Source organism: Acanthochromis polyacanthus, chromosome 17 (assembly GCF_021347895.1).
Source record: "Acanthochromis polyacanthus isolate Apoly-LR-REF ecotype Palm Island chromosome 17, KAUST_Apoly_ChrSc, whole genome shotgun sequence".
Taxonomy (NCBI): domain Eukaryota; kingdom Metazoa; phylum Chordata; class Actinopteri; family Pomacentridae; genus Acanthochromis; species Acanthochromis polyacanthus.
Genome location: NC_067129.1, coordinates 14,894,105 through 14,918,118, shown reverse-complemented (window position 1 = coordinate 14,918,118; position 24,014 = coordinate 14,894,105). Strand labels below are relative to the sequence as shown.

The window sequence follows — 24,014 nt, the reverse complement described above, 5'->3', positions numbered from 1 at the left end:
ATATATGACATGAATATTGTTGTCTGACCAGTCCTGACTGTCAGCATAGTTTGCTCTCTGTGAATGCTCCTGAAATTGATGTATACCTAGCATTACTTTACTTGGAGTGCTGAAATGAGGTTGTGGGACCTTTACCCATTCTGTCACCAATGTAAACAATTCTCTTGGCACGTTCTGACAATGGAATTAGGTTCCTGTCTCTTTGTTGGACCCATTCAGGGTCTTCAGACACTTTGCAGAGCAGCTGTGACAGTCTGTAAGTAGGAAGTGTCTAAAGTGGCTGTCATATATGTCTGCCAGGCCTCTTGTCGGCAATAACATCAGCTGGGACACCAGGGGAACTGAAATCTTGGTGCCTTTAAGTCAGTAAGAAGAGTCAGAGGTCTGACCTTGCTTTGGGCAGTGCTACGGTGAGTTAATGGCAAATCTAAAAATTTCAGATGGATCATAACGTAAAAAGTGTGACCCAGATATCATAGTAGAACATAACAGTAGCTATATGCTGCTTTTTAGAAGATGGGTATGCGATGTGACCTTGTTGTTGAAGGAGATTCTGCCATGTAATAATTTATATCAATTTCCTATTGGTTTTTAGAGAAAATTCTCTTAATTTGGCATTATTAATGCTATGTGTAGGACTGGACCTGCTTGTATACCATGTACAATGAGCTGTCTCTCTGATCCAATTCATGCCTGCTTTCTCTGTCATTAAAACAGACTGTTGTCATTCGTTTAGTTACCACGTAACAGATCAAAGTAACAGGTTAAGTTGCTTCTGTTGCTGAACCACATAGCTGTCGTTACATCATCCTAAGTGTGCAAAAGCATTTTGGATTCAATGCCAGGGATGGACACATCAAGAACAGGGTAAAGGCAAGGCAGTTTGCTGATTTAATAATAATAAAAAAGACATTGCTGTGCAGTACTATGGCAGCAAGTTTGAAGTCACCTATTAGTTTGTCACTCAAGTAATGGAACCATTCCAGTTTAACAAAGTTTTTAATAACAGAGTGAAATGTAAATATATCTGGATATGATTTAAAGGATTTTTACAGTGAAGGGGTTTTATAATTACAGATGTGGCTTTTTGCCTTTAAACAACAGAGCTAGTCATCCTGACCAATAATAAGGTTGGACACAGCTGTCACGAGTTAGTGAGGCGACTACATGTTATCAACTTGGGCTGTAGTGCCTGCAGAGTACAAGAACAGGGCAATATGAATATACTGCAGCAAAAAAATCACCAAATAGTCAAGCATGTTAACAGAGATGCAACCTGTAGTACAGTGTTCCTCAGTTACTAAAGTGTAGACTGAATAAAACTGAGTAGGGCACAGACTATGGACTTCAGTGCAAAAAAAGCGTTACCAAATAGAAAACTGACCTTTTGTTTACTGTAAAACATTGCTTTGAGTCATGTAAGCACTACTGGTTCTTTCTGAAATTAGGCAATTTGTCCAGGGGAGGCATTGATTGATGTTTCCAAAAGTCCTCCTTTTGCTTCTTTTATAAAACTGTAATTTCAACATCATCACAAAAGCATTCTCATCTGCTTTTCTGGGTTCACATCACGCTTATCACTAATGCATGTAATCACTGCATTCAGTCGTTTTAAAAATTCTCATGAAGGGACTGTTAATGTAATGCATTCTTTGAAATACTGTTTGTCAGGATATTATAAGCAAAAGATAAGAAATTGCTCTGCTGAGTGACTTTTTTTACACAGACTACATTTTTGATTTAAGTGTATTACTGTGGTGATTCAACTTTGTATAGATTTGACTCTTTATTAGTCAAAGGAAGAAAAATGTATGCTTTTCTAAATAGCAATGGATAAACGTGGTTTCGTGCAATGAAAGCATATACTTTTTTAATGTTGCATAACTTAAAGACATTAACAACATTAGTGCTTCCATCTCCCTTCTAGCCTCTGTACTGCTGCAGCTCTGTATCGCACTTACAACAGTTCACAAGAAAAAGTTGAAGAAACAGCAACTTCTGAGTGCTTTTCTGTTATGTCTTGGAGCTGTTTGGGAGAGAGGGAGGGGAGGGCAGGGAGGAGGAGGTAGGTGGAGTAAGGTTGGAGTCCCACACAAGGGGAACCACTGGCAAAGGAGCCGTTTCATACTGTGCTCCTCTGAGCTGTCTGCCTCTCTCTGTTTGTATTCGCTAGGAGACTGCATGCACCTGTGTGTTTCAGCACTCACTGCTCTTCTGGTCTCATTCCAACTGGTTGTTTATCAATGTTGTCATGTTAACAGCTCGTGCTGCAGTCAGCTGGAGAGGAGCAGAACTGGACCTGATAGATTCTCAATAACAAAAACTCTGGGCAAAGGAATTGTGTTTGGAGAGTTTCTGCCTCCATCTTGAGACGAAAGAAATCTGAGGAACAAACTTGCCTAGCTGGAATGAAGGACTGACAACAAGCAGACTTGTGTGGAAAAGGGTGAGTTACTCACAAACACCTGAAGTTACTTTAGGTTGTTAAGTTTCAGTCAGGATCAATATAAAAGTTTTACTTTCTGATTTAAACTTCACTAACCTGCACAGCACTGTAGCACTGACATAGGTTTTCTTTACATGAGCTGTTGTTCATCTCTGTATGTGTGTGCACATGCATGTGTGGGGGTGTGTTGTGTTTGTTGAATTTTATGATGTGCTGCCTGGTCTGTGGTGTATCTCTGGTGTAGACTCAGCTGCTCTGCTTCTCTCAGGGTATGTCTTGTTTTTTCTTGTTCATTTCTTTAGACATCTCACATGTCCAGAAATAAGCACACACACACACACACACACACACACACACACACACACACACACACACACACACACACACACACACACACACACACACACACACACACACACACACACACACACACACACGGGCACTTTCACACACAGGAAGCAGCAGGACAGAGTGATGTCTTCACTCCACAGCAGACAGGATTTACCCCTGCTGGTTCAAGTGACAGCAGTAGACTTGAGAACCAATAATCTCTTGTACTCTAACTCAGACTATATTAACATAAACAACTTGGCCTGGATTATTTAACACTGTGGGTAACTTTGTGTTGTTAAAACGACCCTATTTAGTACACTTATATTTGTAACAAAAATATGTCATGATAAATATGTGATATTCAGGAATGTGTGACAATGACCAGGAACCTAAACAATATTTTTCATACTTGTATCTATTCTGCTGTGCATCATGAATGTAATAAAAACTACTTTGTGGTTAATAGTTTGCCTGCTGACCATTAAAATAGTCTGTTTGGGGACAGTACTGAAAAACATCGCTCATCTTAAATGGACAGTGACAGGCAAAGGCAGCATTAATCAATCTGACTGTACTGACAAAAGAAGGTGGCACTTATTAATAGTTATGAAAAACCCATGATGCTCACATCATGGGTTTTTCATGTATTAGTTGTATGAATGTTTAAAAAAAACAGAACCCAGAAGAGACCTGATGACAGTCACACCAGTCAGACTTAAAATGACCTCAACTCAACAAGCTCACAATATCTTACGAAGAGTACAGTACATATTGTTATTTTATCCTAGACTTGTCAGTTCTTCTTGCCTTTTGAAAATGCTTTTGTAAGTTTGATAAAAACAAAAGAAAGAATTATAATGAGTGCTATACACCACAGTCAATATTAGGTACTCTTGGATCCATCTGTAGAAATATTGACACAGATCTGAAACCCAATATAGAACATCATTCTACACCAACCAATCTGACTGTATTTAGACTTAGCCCAACTTGGGTTCTCAGTCAAGTCTCAACTACTAGGAGCCAAATGGTAAACATTTCCTGTACATTACGGTAGAGAAACGTTAAAAACAACCTTTAACCTCGAATTATTAACTTTGCCATAATAACCTTTTAACTGAACAACCTTTAAACTGCACTGATCCATTTTTAGCAACTACTGGACAGCAAAACTGAAAATAAGCTGACAGTGACACAAGCTTTGACAGGATTTGCTTTTTTTTAAAAAAAAAAAAACATCCTGCAGACATGGAGCATCATTAGCATTCATTCAGAGTCATGTCTTGCTGGGTGTAGAACGTTTTTGTGAGAAAAAAAATATCTGGGTCTTTAGCTAATGAGATGTTTTTCTGCACCAATCAGTCAGTTCTACCGTCTGCTGTTTGGGTCTGAATGAAATTATTAAATTGATCAATTTGTGTCGCAGCTCATTGTGTAAAAAGGTAACACTTAGCAATGCTGCTGCAGTAGCTCTATAATGATCAGTCCATATTCATATTTGGCACATGCAGATGGATTTCATTTTCAAGTATAGTTTCTTCATTGTTTATAGATACATTACACTGTCTGACATTTGGACACTTGACGAATACAGAGCTCGCTTTTAAGTGCTTCAAAGCATCATTATGTTTAACATTTGTATCACTACACACTTCTAGCTGTTTTCCTAAAGAAAGCGACTGAAATTAGTTTTCATGAAAATTAAAAGAATAATGAATTATAGATAATGTCTAACTGCAGTCTATAGTTTCATATTGTGTACAGTTTTCTAAAGCGAATGCCCATGAGACCGAGCACACTCAGAGTTAGTGTCTGTTGTGATTTATTCTGTTTGAAAATCTACACGCTGTCCCAGGATATCCTACAGGGAAACAGATTAAAATAGCTCTCCTATTTTTCTCAGATCTCTCCAATGATTACTGCTCTTGGAAATACTGACCAACGTCACTTTAGCATCCTATTTAATGCCCACAATTCTGTTTGCCACAAACCTAGGGAAGGTAACTGTGTGGGACAAGAACAGCAAAAGAGAAGACAGGACATACAGGATGATGGAGTTACCCTGTGATATGCTTTGAAGTGTAAATCTATATTCTGAACAAACAGAAATTAAGGTACCGTATAAGAGTAGTCACAATAAAATATAAGCAAAAAAGTGTTGGGGGTTGTTCGGAAGAGAAAGACATGTTTCGGGCTGTGCATGCTTCACATTCTTTGCTGCTGACCTCTATGGAAAATAACAACAGCCGGGCTTGAAGGTCAAACTGCCATGGCCAGTGGCTGAGGCTGCCTCGTTACTGGTACCAAACTTGATGTTTGTCAGCTTAGTGCTGTTTTACTCTGTGATTATGTTATGCGTGAGGGAAGAGGGCTTTTACAATAGGATTAAAATTATTTTCAATTATTTTTTCGGCACAAAACCGGTATAAAGTGCTGAAGGCATCTGTTTATCAATACAGTACTTGTCTATTCAGGGAACAGAACAACGTCTTTTATGTATGTACTGTATGTCTGGTTATGAGGTGCTATCAGTTCAGGACATGGAGGAAATATAGGCCAGATTTCTTTGTCTTGGTTTCTGTCATAGGCCAAAGTAAAGCTTAGGTAGCAGGTGAAAGGATGTGACAGAAAACCTGTTTCCCTGCAGTAATTGGCAGTATCAGTGCAGTGATCACACATCATTTCACTAAATGGTTTAGACTAATCCCTAAACAAATCAAAGACCAGTGGTGGCAGTGAAAACCTCTGCTTGGCTGATTGCATAGAAAGGAAACATCTCTTAACAGTAATGATAAAATCCCTGTTCTTCTTGGACAGAATGTTTTTGCAGTGATACTGTTGTCATGATAGGGCAGCCTTGTCGTAAAATATAGTCCAAATATACATGTTCTTATATGTGTTTTAATATGTGTTGGCTTGATATTTATATTTGGAAAAATTACACTTTTATAATATATTGTATTAATAGTTGACAAAAGCAAACTGATGTCTGCTAATGTAATGTACAATTTTGCTAAAGAATTGCAGTAATTTAACATCCAACATTTTTGTTTTTGTAGAATCGTAGTCACTCTCATTAGGTTTTGGTGGTTTATTTAAACAGAGAGATTGCAAGAGCTATTGTTATTTTATAACAACATAACATCTTTTACCTTCAAAATCATGTTTTTTTGGTCTAATTGCACAGTTCAGTTATTCAACCCATTCAGTAATAAATGTGTAGCCATAATTGTATAGAAATACCACAGTCTATTATGTAAGTGTATGCATATTTACAGTTAATAAGCTTAGATGAGCTACTATACTATGCATGCTGCTGCCTTAGTGTGGCAGGGTAAGATCAAGTTCTAGAAAATCTTAGATACAATAAGTCTTTATTAAAAGCAGTTAATACACTGATCAGCCACAGGATTAAAACCACCTGCCTAATATTGTGTGGGTCACCCTTGTGCTGTCAAAACAACCCTGACCCTACAGGAAATTTGGACTCCACAGGCCTCTGAAGGTGTCCTGTGGTATCAGGCACCAAGATGTTAGCAGCAGATCCTTTAAGTACTGGAAGGTGTGAGGTGGGGCCTCCATGGGTCGGACTTGTTTTTGCAGCACATCCCACAGATCCCTGATTGGACTGAGATCTGGGGAATTTGATGTCAACACCTTGAACCCTGTTAGCAGAGCACTGCCCAGATCATCACACTGTCTCTGCTGACTTGCTTTTTTTCCCATAGTGCACACTGCTTTCTTCCCAAAGTAAACAATGTACATGGATCAAGCCATTCACGTGATGTAAATGAAAACATGATTCATCAGACAAGTCTGTCTTCTTCCATGGCTCCATTTCTGGTGCTCACATGCCCACTCTGTGTGCTTTTAGAGGTGGACATGGGTCAGCACTCTGACCAGTCTGATCAGTGGTAAACTGTCTACTTGCTATCTAAAATATCCTACTTCTTGACAGGTGCCACTGTATTGAAAGAATCCATGTTATTTACTTCACCTGTCAGTGGTCTAATGTGTTAGTTAATCAGTGTAACTGAACTCTGAACTGTTTGGATGCAAGAAACAAAAAGCTTATAAGATTATTTATCACATAAACCAACGATACTTAAGTGTCTTCAGAACTTCATAGGGTTAATGAGTTTTAGAAATTGCACTCTCCTGAACCCATTCTAAACACATTTCTGTTGATTGCTTGTTCATTAAGGACTGATTTTTTTATTTAGCCCTGACACTTCACAGGTTGGCAGTCTTGCAACAATACTGTGTGTTATATTTAAGAATGAAAACGTCTGTGTATATAATGTTTTGTAAATCAGTGGTTGGTTATACGAGGAAAGAATCTGTAGAGTACCTAATGGAGCCAAATTCCCATGCCAAGACATTAGGCAGAGACGACTGGTATGAACCTGCTAATTTTTTTTATTTTTTTTTACGTAAGACAGCCCCTCGTGAAAGAACGAATCTAATAAACGGACTCCTGGTGCGCCTGCCAGACCGCACGCTTGCCGTCAGCAACAAAATATGACTATGCTGCTTCTTTTCTCTCTCCTCACGCTGCCCTCTTGACCTCTTCTCATCTCTCTTTCTCCGTCTCCTTTATCTTCTGCCTTTCTCTTCCTTTTCTGCCTATTCCTTTTGGGCTTCTTTCTGCTCTTGCCAACTACGTATTGGCTGGCTCTGTTGTCTCACCCTTTGTCTGATTTCAGCATGTGGTTGTTATTGTTTACACCCGAAATTACACTTTATCCTGTGTTAGGTCACATTTGAGCTTTAAAGCAACATTTCTGTTATAATTGAGAGCAGAGATTAGCCAAAACCACATATAAATTGTTCAAACATTAGCAAAATCGACATGATTTTTTTGACACATTGAGTAAGTGATATAGTAATATGTCAGTGCTTTAATGTCTCTAATAATGCATTTAATATATTGAGTTTGTTCAATGAACATGATGACCGACTACCAGTAGATCTGTGAGTGACTTTTGTGCCAGAAGTCTGTTTTTTTTCTTCCTTCCTGTTCCTGTCCATCAGTCATTCTTCAGTCCCCCAATGTGTAACAGAATTGAAAGTCCTCCTTTACGAGCACAGCTAAATGTTTGTTTTAACTTCATATGAATGTATTAATGATTTTAAAGAAGTCAGCTGTTTTTGGACTTTGCTAATGATCTTTGGGCTGCTTCAGACAAAACTACTGTATTTTAGTCTTTACAGTTCATGTGTATTCAAGCTAGAGAAGACCATACAGAGTCGGTATGAATTTTATTTCTGTGTTGTTACTCTGTTTTTAGTAAGTTTCTTGTCAGTTTCACATTTGGATCAGTAGCAACACAGATACATCGGGATGTTGTACTGAGCTCAACTCATTTTCCTGGAATACAAATACAAGAGCTCCTAGAAAAAATGTCAGCTCATGATGTTGCATTACATACACATATGTAGCCTTGACAAATATACCTATTGATTGGTTGTTATCATTAACTGGAAAGATGGCTGTGCTCACTGCACTTGAGTGCTTCCAAAGCAGCCAGATCTTTTTCTGCTATGCAGGGCCTCACTGTGTCAGTCCCAGTAAGCTGATGGCTGCTTCTAAGAAATCTGGCTATTGACCAGAGAACAGGACCAAAATAAACAACATACTGTGAGGGGATTAAGGGTGTTGGAGAGCTTCTAAAATTACAGCCCTCAGAACATATCCAGATGTTGCCTTCCTGATCCTCCTCAGGTAGCACACGTGACAGAGCTATAGTGTACAAAGGAGCTAAGAGTAGCGAGAGTGGTTCATGGAGAGCACCCCTCTTAACATTTTTTTGCTGTCCTGGACTCCAGCTGGTGTGATCAACCTGCTAGACAGGCAGAGGGCATTGCAGTATGGAGCAGCCTCTGTCTGCTGCTGATCTATGCTCAGCCAGCAGGATAACTGAAGAGGTGTGAACCTTTGTGTAAAGAAATGTTAAAATGTCATCTTTAGACTGTATTTCGTCTTCAAAGTCACAGTGAGCTCTATTGTTCAAGAAAAAGACACTAGTGAATGTTTTTCTTTGTTTTTGTGTAATTTCTTACAGTACTTTATCATTGAACCAGCTACATGAATCTGAATCAAGAAGAGTCAAATCTAAATCTTGTGGAAAATAAAAGTGAAGTTGATTAATACTATTATAGCTTTCTGGTTACTATTATATCATGTCTCGTTATCTAACTGGTAGAGTTGATGTATAGAAACACAGTTTCTTTTTTAAAATGTATTTTTAATTGACCCTCCATTCATCAGGCTTTAGCATAATTAGCCTGTCTGACTGAGATCAGCAGACGTTCTGGGAAAATTTTGTTTATGTAGTGTAAATATTAAACAGTATCCTGTCAGGAAGAGAACTCGATTACATGAAGAACAAACTAGGACCCAGGCATAGATACAGAATACATACAAGCAGCAGTTGTCAGATCATCAGTCTCCCTCTTACTGTGGCAGACAGTGGAGGTCAGGCTTGAGATACAGTAACTCGGCAACATTCACCCGCAACCAATCTGCTGTTTATGTTTATTTTTGGGCTATAGTTGAGTAATTTATATCTAATACTGGTGAAGGAGCTGGGTTCATACAGTTTAGGAGAGCATGCTTTCTTTGTGGACTGACTCATGCCAACAAAATCCTCTGATGACTAAAAGTTGGCAATGATGAAGATTATATATATATATATATATATGTGTGTGTGTGTGTGTGTGTGTGTGTGTGTATAATATCAGCATAATGGAGCATATGAATGCTTTTTGGCTGCTGGCCTTTTTTTTTTTTTTTTTTTTACAGCCGATGTTTTTTTCTTTTTTTGATGTCTCCATTCTGATCACCTGTCCCAGTAAGCCATGACTGAGAAGAATTACAATACTTAAACCCAAAACTGCAGTAGTTAAATGGGATTAAATTCATCATTCACAGTTGTGCTTTTCCTGCTGTGAAATGTCATCATCTTGTTAAAAAGAGCTTTTGTAGTAGAAATCATTTGCCTTCGTACACATGCAATAAACAACAGAGCAACATAAGCACCTTTTATTAGTCATAACATAATACATCCAAATTGTTTTTCACATTTACACACTCTAATTTTCACTTGCATATATGCATTGTAGGCTGTTGTAAAGTGCAGCACTGGCAGGCTGCAGTGGGCATGCACAGTGTACATAGGTGGGGAAAAAAAGGCTTTATTTTTTCTGAATATCTGTTCACATCGTTCCATGCTTGGAACATCTGCAGTATATTCTATTGTTTGCCCTCTTGCTTCTGAAATATTATTGTAGATCAAAATGTGCACTGAGCAGGACATTTTGCAGTTGACATTCTAGTGGGCTAAATATGTAATATACGATGCATCGCATATGCATTTATTTTGGAATTACTATTATCCAACATATGCTGCATTTGCAGTATTTCAGTGGTAAGTTCATATTAGACCAAATACTGACCCACAAAATGTATTGGTTTAGCCCTAAACTGTAAAACAATGTAGTATGGAAACAAAGATGACAGAATATATATTCTTGAAATAACATTTACATGTGTAATACTCAGTTATGACCCCAATTAACTAAAAGATAAATCAGATTCAGAGTGAGTCCCACAACATTGATTCCTAAGGGAAACTACCCAGCATGTTTCCTGACAGATAACCAGCTTTTTTTCAGTGTGACCACCGTGACGTTTCCACTGTTTCCACAGCAGTCACACCATGCATCCTCTGCACATACATGAACCTCTCACCCCTAACTCATTACTTACTGCTGCTTTGTCACAACGACCCCTTTGCACAACATTTGAACAAATCAGGTACCCTTTACGGCCATTTTTCAATGAGCAGGTTAGTTTGATAGACCTATGAAAATCAGTGAATTCCACAAAGAGATACCGTAAGACTGTAGCCATTTTTTTTGAGCTAGTGTCGGTCTTTTTCACGTAGCGAGAAGTTTGCAATCTAACATGAGACTAATGTTGACAAAACTTGTATTTTCACCCCAACCAATTGTTTTTTTCTCGATAATTTAGGCATCTATAATCAGGCTCAAAATGAGGGTCTTTTACACTGTATTTGTCCATCAAGGTCAAAATATTGTTACCGGGGCAGGGGGACACAAGTCCATATCTCTATGATGCCAGACGCTTTGAAGTAGATGATACCTTGAGAGTGAAAATGAATTGGTACTTCCCATCCTAAACTCATTTATTGTCCAAGCACTTATATATCAGAGTTAATACATTCATACAACAAATTTGCCTCACTTCCAGCAGTGGCTCAAAGCACAGCTCTACACTAAGTGCATAATCAAATTTGCCAATAAGGTGTACCTGCGTAGATCAAACATTGTTTGCAGTGTTCACATGCAGGATAGATTAAAGTCTTTGGTCCAAACCAAATATTGATAGTTGCTACTTTGACGTGTGTGTGTGTGTGTGTGTGTGTGTGTGTGTGTGTGTGTGTGTGTGTGTGTGTGTGTGTGTGTGTGTGTGTGTGTGTGTGTGTGTGTGTGTGTGTATTTTCTCAAGTGAATGACAAATTTTGGACAACCAGATTTATTTTTCTGACAAAATATGTAAAATTCTTTTTCAGTGCATTGAAATCAGTTATTGGTTAAATATGACTTGCATTCCTGTATTTAAACATTTGTATGCTGAAAACCCCACACAGAGAATATTAAGCACAATTTTATTTAACACTGCACAGGGAATATTATAACCAAGACATTCCTCTCAATACCGTCTCAAAATTTCTCGAGACTGTACAGTGGAGCTTTCATTCCTGTCTGAAACTGTAGGTTAAGCTGATTTATCATGAGCTAAACTAACTGTCAATCTCTGTTAAGTCATACTGCCCTTTGGAGTCAACCATTTTGCCATAAACCTTATATTTCAGTGCAGTGTTAGAAAATAAAAGTTTTCCTCTTGCCTTCTTCAGTTTAATGCCAACAGTGTCCAGCATCCTCCTTACTATCCAGTCCCCATAGTTGGGTTCTGGATCGTGGGCTGAATCAGCATCATGAGTGGAAATACAGACTCTTGGCCAGAGAAAATAAAGCATCATATCTGCTTACACTATGTGAGACATCGTTGCTGAGGGTGCATTTTATGTGGGAGAAAAAAGACAAAAGTGTACATTCTCAAAGTTTATCTTAACCTTTTAGAGCACCCATGGATATTGGCTGCTTTGGAAGTTGTAGCTTGATAGTTTGATATTTGCAGCTAGAATCAAGCAGTGGAGCAGCATTAAAAATAGAGAATAATCAGATGTCTGCCAGCTCATTGCAGTAGTGAAATGTCAGCGTCTGCTTTCCATTACAGGTTGATTTCATGTTATCAGCATCAAAGCAGAGACTACAGTCCACAATTGAAATAGGCTCTGCTTGACATCCGTCTTTCTCGCAGTGTGCTCTCTCACAAGTTTCGTCTGTCTCCTTTTAGAACTTGTAGAAATGAACATCGATAAATTTCAGGGCAGAGCAGTGTGTTTGAAGTCGTGCCAATCAGGATACCCTCTAACCTGTCGTTACAATACCCATGTTCAGTCGTGCATTCAAAAGCTGTGTGATGTCAGACCTGCATGAAACCCAGGTCAACTGCAGGGTCACAAACTGAGATCAGTAAGCATTGTTGACCTAACTGATTACACCTATGGCAAACACAGGTATTTTCACTGTGCGTACTTGGTCTGACAAGGGTAATTTGTGTGGCATCTGTAGTTACCACAAGACTTCCGTATCAGTGAGACCTTTAATGAAGTAGACCTCGTCATTGCTCCAGGGTGATCATTCAGTGTTGGTGCATGGAGTCTATAGCTGCCATGAAGCGTTTAGTTTTGCAGTCAACACCCAACTCTGAATTTTATCATGAATGTGTCAGTGTCACCGGAGGGCTAGTAATCTGATGACCATATTTTGGTTCACACCCCAAAAATGATTCACACAGCTTTAAAAGCCTTCTAACAACGGAAAGAAAAATGGACTTGAATAGTTATTAGGTGTTATTTTAAACAAAGCTGTTATGGTTAATATAAATGAAACAACTTATTTTTAATTTTAAAAACGTCATAATGATAGCCCTTGTACAGAAGCTGAAGATTATTTTGTAAGCCTGAGTGCCTTACTACATGGTAACTGGACTTCTCTTTTTTGGCTTCCTCAGAGGTGAAACATTTTCAAAGACCAAAAACAGAAGTCCAGTGGTCTTCTATCGAAACAGTTCGATTTGCCATGACCTCGAGGACTGAGAATTTGCACAGACATTATTTTACAAGCTGGATCTGAAATTTGAAAAAACAAGTTCTATGCTGTTTTACTAACACGCTCTGTCTTTATGCTTTCACTATGTTTACATGGATCAAAGATAGTCAAAATGGATCGTTAGTTAATGTATCCATTTGTCTGTAGACTGTGGTTCAAATTTGAATTAGTTGACGATTTTCTAGTTTGTTTTTCTTCCTCAGGGGTTCCAATGACATGAGTCCCCTAGTTTGCCATGAAATTAGGTTTTACTTAATCTATTTAATGTGGAAATTCCAAATAATGATATTCAAAATTCAGAAAATGGTAGCTTTTATGTCTAACAACTGAAAGACTCCTTTTCTGCCAGTCTTCAAAAGATGCATTCCAAAGTGAAATCCCACTGAAATTTTCCAATGCTTTCTACAGTTTCTGCCTCAGGGCAGTGTTTCACACATATTTGCTGAAAACCAGATACTACATGACCCTGAAGAACATATTTCACATTTGCTCTCTGCCACTTTGTCCTGTTTTTCCAAGAATTGTAAAAACAAACTACTTTAACCTGCTTTAAATTCTGGGAAATATAATTTTAAAAGGTCAGCTGAAATTACATTGAGACACATGACGCTGGCAAAAGTACCATCACAGTATTTTTTGTTAATTGTTAGCGTGCCTTATTGTATTATTGTTGTTTGACAGACAGCAGCTGCAGGAATAGCCAGAGTAAACTTGTCCTGGGAAGTAGCCAATAATCCATTACCATGTGTAGTTAGTTGTTGTGCTTACAATTGTATTAATAATGAAAGACCATACAGCTTCAAGCAAACAGAAGAAAATTTGTAGTTTTTGTTGACAGCTCTGTTTGTCTACAGATTTAGTCAACTCTCTCGACAACTATTGGATAGATTAGCTTGAAAAGCCGTCCAGAAGTTTGTGCATTTAAAGTATCAATCATAATAACTTGGGCTCTCCCCAGACTTTTCTTGTGCCACCATTGGGTTGAAATGATTGGTTTGCACTGAAATATCTCAACAAATATCAGATGGAGAGTCATGAAATTTATTATATGGACATTTTGTCATTGGTTCATAACGACCAACAGTCACTTTGCTGATCCCTTAATTTTTCACATAATGCCGTCATCAGCTCCAAACTGATGACTGTCCCATCAGTCTCAGCTTTAATTTGTGTTTTGAGCCAATTAGCAAATGTTTGCATGAAGTAAGATGGTGAACATGTCAAAATCCACCTGCCCACAATCCGCATTGTTGCTGACTTTAACATTTAACACAGATGTGCAGACTTGTGGGACTGTTGCTTGCTGCCTTTCTGCCTCTGCCTCTGTGTTTGTCTTTTCTCTTACATTATAATTAGGCTCCTTGGCCGTGTACAAATGCAGATGATCATCAATGCTATCCGCTTACCATCCACCTCTTTTCATGTCGTTGTTGTAATTGGCGCACCCAAATGGAAAACCTTATAACAGCAGAACTGCAGGGCTGAAATGTGTGTGGGAGACTTCATTTGAAAGAGAACATGTCTTAGTTTCTGAAAATGTGCTTCTTTAACATGTGGCTAAAGATAACCTAAATGAGTTGCTGGCAGCCCAGTGGCTGTTATTAAGTGACTGATAATCATTTTCATAATGGTTACCTGGATAGTTTTCTTGAATTTCGCGAAAGGAGGTTACTGTAGAAGATCTTCTGTTGTTTATTGTTTTTTCTGTAACATTCATACTAAATCAACAGCGACCCACAGCCTCCTACATGGTGTGGCTAGTTTGGTTAAGAGAGCAAAGTTGTTATGACCCACAGTCAGAATGGCCGCAATCTTGAGAACACGTTTGAAAAGTACCAGAATTTCCCTTTTAACACTGCTGTATTATTTGCATTTAATTGGCTGCAGCTGTTTTGCTTTCCTTAGGAGATGTGTGCCTCTGAATTATGTGCACTTTCACTGTTTGTTGTTTGCACTGGAGTGGATGAATGATCGGAGCTTACGTTTCTTTGTGTGTCTTACAGATTTGTTTTACATGTCATTGTCTGTATATCTGCATTCTGCTTTTTTCCCCACACATGTAAACAAACACTTGAGTACACACACAGCCATGAAAGTTGTTCCTAACTCGCAGTAAATGGAACACAGAAGGTCCACCTGGTTCCTGTGTGTTCCAGAGAGCTTTACTTTTAGGGCGAGCCTGGCTACTTAGTTAAACAAAAGGGCCTCCATGTTGGTCCTCTAGATAAACACACTTTCCTGAGAAAACACGGACACAGTTACACTTTAACCTGCCCGCGGAGGCCACAGCTACATCCTCTCGGACAGTTTAAATCAGACTGGGCTATAGTTCAGACCCACAGTGAGAATCATGCGCTGCACGTGAAACCATGCTGGCCTTACAAACAATGGAGCCTTTGACAGCCATACCCCCCTCCCTAGTCCACAGTACAGTCAGAGCACTGTCTCTCTAGGGCTTGGGTGTCACTCCCCATCTCTGTTGTGCTCCCCTGGAGCCGACCAGCTGGCTTCTAGGCTCTGGGACGTCGAAGCAGCAGCACAGAGGAGCTACAGTCAAAGTTCAACCCAGATTAGCCCAGCAGAGAGGCCAGCAGCAACTCAGCCCAACCAAGTCTAAGCTGTTCCTGCATGAATAACCTGATAAGCTTGGCCACTTGAGAGCAGGTTGAACTGGTCCTTTTTAGTCTAACCCACCCCAAATAATCTCAGCTTTGGTCTGGCTCCTGGTCCTGCTCAGAGATGTATTTGACATTGACTTTGATAGTTTTTTTTGTAAATGCACAGTACAATGTCAAATTCACGTAGAGACAATGTGTAAAATCTCTCAATGACAAAAGTGTGAATCATATTTTTTTTAAAAACAATGAACTATTAATGAATAACTGGAGATCTGAAATAGGTTCATAGGCTTCGCAAGAAAAACTTATGTCAAGTGAATCTTACAACAATACAGCTGGCTTGTTTGCATTACAGGTACTTTATGCTATGTTTAGGTCATACTGAGTTCATACAGTAATGTCACGTGTTTCCTCAGTATCGCCGTGCATGTAAAACACAAAATAGAAAGGAGGAAGTATACAGTATATCACCATGCCTCTATTACTAGATAAACAAAAGGGTTTAGTCTACTCCAAAGCCATTGTGACTGCGTGGAGATATGTACAGTAAGAATGAAGGGGTGAAGTGAAGTATGAAGCCTGAACCATTTTAAACATTTGAAACAATGAATAGGATTCTTATCTTCCTGGTAGATGATGAACATAAATGCAAGCAATGAGTGTTATCTGATGGTGTAGTTATGCAGAGCTGCCACCTCCCCCAGGCACAACAGCAGTCGTGTAAACAGACAGCGCTCTAGAGGAATGCTGGACTCTATGACCCCTCGCCCCGAGTGCTTTTACAGTGCACTGAGTTCAGCTAAAACAGCCCGCCTCATGCTGCGCCTCCCCAGAGCTCCGCCTCACCCTACCCCAGTCTGAGGCCCCTCAGGGTGGAAAAAAAACACACCTCTTTCACCCAACACCCCAGCCTCTTCACATACATGAACAGACAGACAGACAAGTGCTCCCTTTCTTTACCACCTTTAGCTGTCAGGGCCACAAGTTTTTGTTTCAGCAGTTTCATAGCATCTTTGTTTGAAAGATGTTTAGCAAATCAGTTGTATGTACGTGTCCTTCCCTCACTGATTCTGTCTTGTTCAGTAAAAAGTGAAATGCATCGTAGATGAAAATTTTGTTGCTCTTCGTTTTTTTTTTTTAAAAATTATTATTATTTTTTAGTTAAAGCAGAATTTTAATCCATTTTAAATAAATGTGTCTGGCACCAAGAAGCGTCTACACTCACACTCTTTCCTTTCTCTCGTCAGTATTTTACATTTGCTAAACTCTGGATGTGCGAGTGTACTGAGCTTAATTGTTGGTAGAAAATAAAAGCACGTGAGTTTTTCATTGCTTTTTAGTTAGAACAAAAGGATGGTCAGAGTGTGTTTTCACTTTTACTGCTTTAAATAAACATTCAGTGGATGCAGTTTGGAAGAGGCATAGCGTAGTGTCAAGCAGACACTGCCATCTGCTGGAATGCAAATTCTGGAGATGGAGTAGGTCAACAAGAATAAGTGCCCTACGATCTGGGTTTGTGAACTCACACAGACTTACATGTGAGAAAGTACTGAGAAATATATTAAAAGCAAGAGAGAGACACTGAAATCTGTAAGCGATAGAAATTCAATCTACTTCTCAAACACTTTAATGCCAGCTGTAACCCCACTAACGTCTTATGAATAAATTAAGTTAGTCATCAGATGGAAGACCTATTTAAAACCTAGCATGAAGTTGAGTTGCAGCTGTTTACTTGTCATGGATTATGAATCTTAAGTGGATTTTATCATTGATTGCAGAACCAGACACTGATGATTATCACTTTGCTGGAACTCATCACGTTAGACACAAGGGGCCCTAAACATGTATGCATTGCTTGTGCACACAATTGGACATGTAGATGCACGCACACACATAGACATCAAAGTACACGCACAAACACACATGCACACAATCACAGTTAGCCGTTGTCTGAGGAAGTGAGGAGCTGTCTGGTGCCATAGCAACCAATGCGGATATCCCACCCTTCTAGAGCAAGAGAGAGAGAAAAAAAGCAGAAGTGGCAATCACAGATTGACAAGACCCTAATGAGATCCTTGCTACAGAGTATCTATCTATCTATCTATCTATCTATCTATCTATCTATCTATCTATCTATCTGTCTATCTGTCTATCTGTCTGTCTGTCTGTCTGTCTGTCTGTCTGTCTGTCTGTCTGTCTGTCTGTCTGTCTGTCTGTCTGTGTCACAGTGACCCTAAATGGGAAAGTGAAACCATTAACGTGTGGCTATGGCAACATCGAGGAATTTGAGAAAACAAAATGTAAGACACAGAACAGCAGAGCTTGGGTGAGAAAAGGGGAGAACATAAACTGACGTGGAAGAAGAGAAATGAAACGAGGCAAGAAGAAAAAGGCTCAGACTGCTCTCTGGGGCACATCTGTCTGTTGTGAGCACAGAGCCATTGCCTAAAAACACAGACACTGCCGCAGTCTGCATCAGGCTGCTTTTCACCACCGTGACTCTCGTTTGAACTGCAGTCTTATATGTAATACTATTATTCTGGCCCATATACCAGGTTACATAACACTCCAAGCCAATTCCTGACCTCAATCTGCACAACAGCCACTCTTGCTCTGATCAAAATGTTACACTCCACATCAGCACTGATGTATGTGGAGCACCAGAACAGAAAATATTCAGTACTTTACAGCCTGCTTATTATCCGATGTTTGATGATTTGGACAAGTACTTGCTCTACATATGATTAATTGTTATTTTTCTCTTCTTTAGGTGGCTGTAGAAACTTCGGTATTGGATGGCGAGCAACGACCACGTTCCCCCCGGTAAGTTGAATCCTCACTGAGCCTCACTTCCTGGGCTGGCCTGCAGATGGAATCACACCCTCTGCTGTGTGCTCCACACACAGTGCAATATTAGCACCCACATCACTGTTGGAAAAATCTCCACCCCCATTTCACTATTCCTAGCTGTCAGGTTTTGTGTGATGTGACAAAAGGGACAGATCCTTGATGGCCTCTTCACCATCACCTTATGTGAGTGAGAGTCTGTGCGTGCCTCTGTGTGCCTTTGTTTTGTCTGTGTGGTGTTGCTGCTATTTATGTCAGTGGTGTATGGCAGAAGACCACATGAAGTGACTCACAGCGCTGACATGACCTAAATCTTTTTTTACCGCAGTGTCATTGTGATGTCTATGTGCGATGCCAGCCAGCTTTGCTAATACTGTTGAGCTTTGATGTGCTGCCCTAAAGTGAGCTTGGAGCTTGTCAGTGGGTCTGTACAGTCAGAGGAGGTTGAATGAGACTTGAGAGAGGCCATGACTTTGACTTCTGTGAAAAAGTGGATTATAGATTAAGATGAACATGTCTCCTGTCCTATTTTGGAGTGGTACGACAGCTAGTCAGTAATCATCATAAAGCAAGTAACCCTCAAGTAAGTCCAGATGAACAGCTTTTTTTAGAAGTACTTTTTTCCTTATAGTACTTTATCCTTATATGACCCGGTTTCACCTTTTTTATGCTACTTCCAGGATGAATTTACATGTTAAATATCACCACACCACATATCTACAGCCCTGTAAAATGAAGCACAGGTGCATTAGTTTCCCGCTGCATCTCTGCACTTGTTCCTCTATGAATGAAGACATATCAAGGGTAGTGAAGAGCACTCGGTTGCTCCGCTGTCCCCATGCTGGCGCTCTGTTACCTCAGGTGGCCCGGTGTGCCGGATCCACCTCTTTTGGAGTGCAGCCCCACCTGATGCACTCATCTGCTTGCCTACTCATCTACGCCTTGGCCTGGGGAGGTGGGTGGTTGGTGGGGGTGGAGTGGGGTTGGAGCACCAGCCAATAACACTCCTTTTTCTGACAACACTGAAGTGACTTGACACATGTATTCAGCCAATCACAGAACACTGCAGCAAAGAAAGCAGCAGTAGTAAAAAAAAAAGAAAAAAAAAAGCAAGAGTAAATACAGTGAGAATTTATTCAAAGGGGATGTCTTTGCTGTCCTGTGCTTTCATGCATTTTGCAAATCACAGCAAAATAGCACAATGACAACGTAAAACTCAAAGGAAACCATGTTGCGACGTTGTTAACTAACACAAGTAATTTAATTTTCTCCAGGTAATCATTCAGGATGAATACAATATTTCACAGTATATGGTCAAAATTTACATTACTGGTTCTGCACTAAATATCTCATAACTGCAGACTGAAAGTGCAACTTCTAATCAGCAGTATTTCACCAGCCACTTCCCAGTACACCGTTACTCTTGACAACAGTGGTTAATAGGATGCCTGACCCTGTTCCCTTGAAATGACATATTCTTCTCTTTACTGTTCAAAATAGACATAAAAAGACAAATACAAGAGGGAATGTTTGATCCCTGTCTAAATAACACTCATTTTTTATCATCCACTCTTTCACTTCTCGTTTGAATTTCAGCCTGGATTGCCCTTCATCGAGATCACCTTGATCTAAAACGGAATCATGTAATTGTCTAGCATAATAAATATGGATGACAGTAAGGCATTCATATAGGGTCAAGGAAACCGCAATCAGTGCATTTTGTTGAGTAGATGGAGAGCAGAGTCGGGGGCATTGTGAAAAGGGTAGATCTTTTCCTGCTTATATGCTAGACCTGTAAGCCTCCACGCATCTTATTAGGTACATATACTCACTATACATATACAATGTCTCGTTGATACTGCTGCTCTTGAAACTCTGCATCTGTCAATTCTTAAAGAATCAACCTAGAATGTAGCTTGTTTGTCAAGTCAGTCACAGCAGGAAAAAAGCTCATTACCTCGTCTGACACAGCGTGGCAGTCCTGTCTAAACGGCTGCAGACACATGCCAGATACCAGTGGCTGGTGAGCAGAGGACCTTTCGATTAGCTAGTTTTTACTGTACACGTTAACTTCCCTTTAGTGGCGTTATTGAGGCAATGAGTGAATGATGAGACGAAGTTCCTTGTGAGCTTTGATGAGAGGTGGGTGTGTTTACCTTGCAGTGGCTGTTGTTGATTGTGATAAAATCATTTTTGTTTTTTAACGAGACAGATACGTGTTTGTGTTTTTGCCACCATGATATGTATTAGTTGGAAATTCTTTAGCTGGCATCTTTTTTCTGTCAGTTTGTAGAGAGAGAACTTTTAAAAAAAAAATTGATAACTCATAAACAATGCAGTATTTAGAAATATGTAAGCTAGTACGGGTTACTGCGCTCAGCAGATTCTAGAGCTTTAGGGCGTGCTTTAGAAATGTGCACCTTAATGAGAAAATAAAGAATTTCTGAAGCTTCTTAATGTCTTAAATTACAGTGGTCACATTACTATGCACTAGCACAATCATCATGGTAAGCAGTTTAATCAGTGACTTCATCAGCATAACTTAGTCATTACCTCTGAAAAGAGGTTATATTTTCAGTCTGATTAGTCTTTTAGCAGGGTATTTCCAAAACTTACTGATAAATTCGGCAAACTTTTGTTGAAGGTTCAAGTGTGAGATTAAATTGAAATGTGACATTTTTTAAAGCAAATTTGCTGCCTCATGAACTGCTTTGTTTGATTAAAAAATTCTTGGACTTGTTTGATTATCTTACGTGGGTACATGGCCATTTCTACTTTAATATATTATATAGTTCTTCAACTTCTAGACAACATTTTCAGTGAGTTAATGTGTAGTTTAAAGAGACTGCAGTTTAATCCAGACACTGTCCAATGCCAGTGCACTTAGAGGTTTATATAGTACTAGATTTACCGTTAAGCTGACACATAATTTACTCATTTGTGTTTGAAGAATTAGAAGTTTAAATCCACACAGTGAACGATATGGTATACTATGCACAGGTCTCTTAGCCTGTTGATGAAAAAGACCATTGATTCACATTGCCTATATCTCTCTGTAAATATTGCAAAGCAGCAAGAATTCATCACTATGCATTATTCTGTATGTTTGCACTTCTCTTTCACAGAATTTATGTGATTATTTCAAAATGAAAGATTCTAAAAAAATTAAAATTGATGTCTTGAATGATGTCATTTTGGCTCATATTTAGCTAAACAAAGAATTTTTTTATGTTAAAAACAAATTATACAAGTTTGACTTCATAATTATTGTCTGACAGAATATGTTCGTATTTGGTGACATTCATTAACATTTAACAACAATAATAAAGCATATTTCTCTACTTTTTTATTACAGCAATGCCATGTCTGCTTTATGCATTACCTGGTAAACTTATAATAACCTTCTGCCTTTGAAATGTGAATCATGATGCTGTGCTTTCTGTCTGGGTGTAACATGCTGTTAAACACCTGCGGGCATGGCTGCGTCTAACTCCCGATTCTTACTGTGTTTTTTTACTGGGATAGGAATGTTTCTGCATTCTCGTTTCACAACATCAATCCAGAAAGACATGAAAGACACAAATAAGAAAACTAACCACGTATTTCCTCTCAATAAAGTTTAACTGAGACATTACTTAAACATGCCATTGGGCATACCAGGATAAATCCCCGTCGGCTGATCAACCTTTGTCGAGCCGACCTTGTTCACCGTGTCACGCTTTAGGGATGGATTACAATTCCAATCAGACTTGCTTTTGCTACAATATTGCTTGCTCTGTCGCTGAGTCCAATGACTGCATCACCATGCAGGTCGTGTGTGAAAATCCACTGGAGCTGCATTGAGGAGAGAGATTGCAGACCATAGTAGCTCTACCCAGTGTCTGTATCGTTTCCCTCCCTCCGTCCCTCCCAGCCTCACAGCCATAGTTCATGACTCACAAGGTATTGTGCGTGTTTTCTACGTGTTTGTGCGTATGTGTGTGTCTGTGTGTGCTGGAAAGACTGAGGAGGACACAGTACAGTATGGACTTGGGTGGATCTCTGCCTCACACTTACCACCATCTGAAAAGGATACATGGCTGATTGTTCCAGATTGTGAATCGTACTTGTGTGCGTGCACATGTGTGGTCGAGGATATGATTCATGGTGAGGTTTGGTAGTGGAAATGTGGTTGAATGACCAGTTTGCTTTATTTGCTCACCACAAGTGAAAGTGCAACTGAGTCATCAGACAAACACAGACACAATGGTACAGGAAACCACAGTGGTGTCTACACACCCTCGTGCTGTAAGAATACACACACACACACACACACACACACGCACACAGACACGCACACACACACGCACACAGACACACACACACACGCACACACACACACACTTACTTCAGTTCCTTGATTGGTGAAAATGAAAACTTTTGCTTGTTCATAATGATTCCCGCTGTTCTGAATCATGTCTCAAGTGATATTGGAAAGACACACCCAACAAATTTGTCTGATTTATGCCTTTGAAACAAAAGCAATTGTTCTGTGGAGACACAGACAGTGTTGAATCATTCAGCTGACCTACTGACCCACAATTCAATGAGAGTACAGTGACACAAACTATGCTCCCTTTAGTAGTGTTAACTGGGAAGGAATGCATGTAACCAAGCAAACATTTTCCAACTGAATTTGTAATACTATAATCACCTGCAAATAAGAATTTTTTTTTTTTACTAGAAATTAGATTTGATAAAGGAATACAGTTGTACATTCTTGGACTAGACAGCCATGGGTTTACGTTATGATTATGTTGAATTATGCGTACTTGTAACTTCTTGTTAGACCAGTATCTGAATCTTCCAGAGTCAGTCAGCCCCTAGAAGTGTTTCGTTAGTCCAGTGTGACCTACGGGAGTTTCTCTGAAAGCTCAAGCAATGTGTTTTGCTGCCACAAAGAAAAAAAAAGTATGATGACTGAAAATGAGTTTATAGCTTCTTCTGATGTCTTCACTGCAGAAGTGAAACAGGAAGGAGAATCTGTCAGACAGCCAATAATTACAGCCGTCATGGATGATGAGCTCAAAAAATACTGTCAGAGAAAATGATTTGACCACTTGCAAAAGTCTGACAGGAGAGAGTGAGAGAATGTGACTGATATAGGCAAACAACACAGATGCAGGCTTATGTAGTACTGTATGTCACGCTTCATGTATGCAATAGAAAAGGTTTCAGTGATGATGAGTCGTTTCTCCTTAATGTGGAGTGAATGAATAAAAGCACTGCTGCTATTTAGGCTTTTTATAAAGTTGGTCTTTCGTCTGTGACCAGTTGCCTCTGTGGTCTGTTAACACGCCTATTGACACACGCACGCACGATGACTAGTGAAGTAGACCTTACATGAAACACACAACAAAATATGACCACAATCTTAACAGTGTTACAAACTCCTAAGAGTAAAAAATGTAATAGAGATTTTTGCTGGAAAGTTGCAGCCCTCTTTGGTCATTCTAAATCTCCTTCAG

At 39.4% G+C, this 24,014-nt stretch overlaps 1 long non-coding RNA gene across 1 annotated transcript in view; it reads left to right on the top strand.

Moving 5' to 3' along the window:
* The first annotated feature begins 2,122 nt into the window (after window positions 1-2,122).
* Window positions 2,123-24,014, top strand: part of LOC127530519 (uncharacterized) — a 37,903-nt gene continuing 16,011 nt past the window's right edge. The window contains exons 1-2 of the long non-coding RNA XR_007937099.1: window positions 2,123-2,446; window positions 18,431-18,483. This is a non-coding gene — a long non-coding RNA (uncharacterized LOC127530519). The remainder of the gene's footprint in view (window positions 2,447-18,430; window positions 18,484-24,014) is intronic.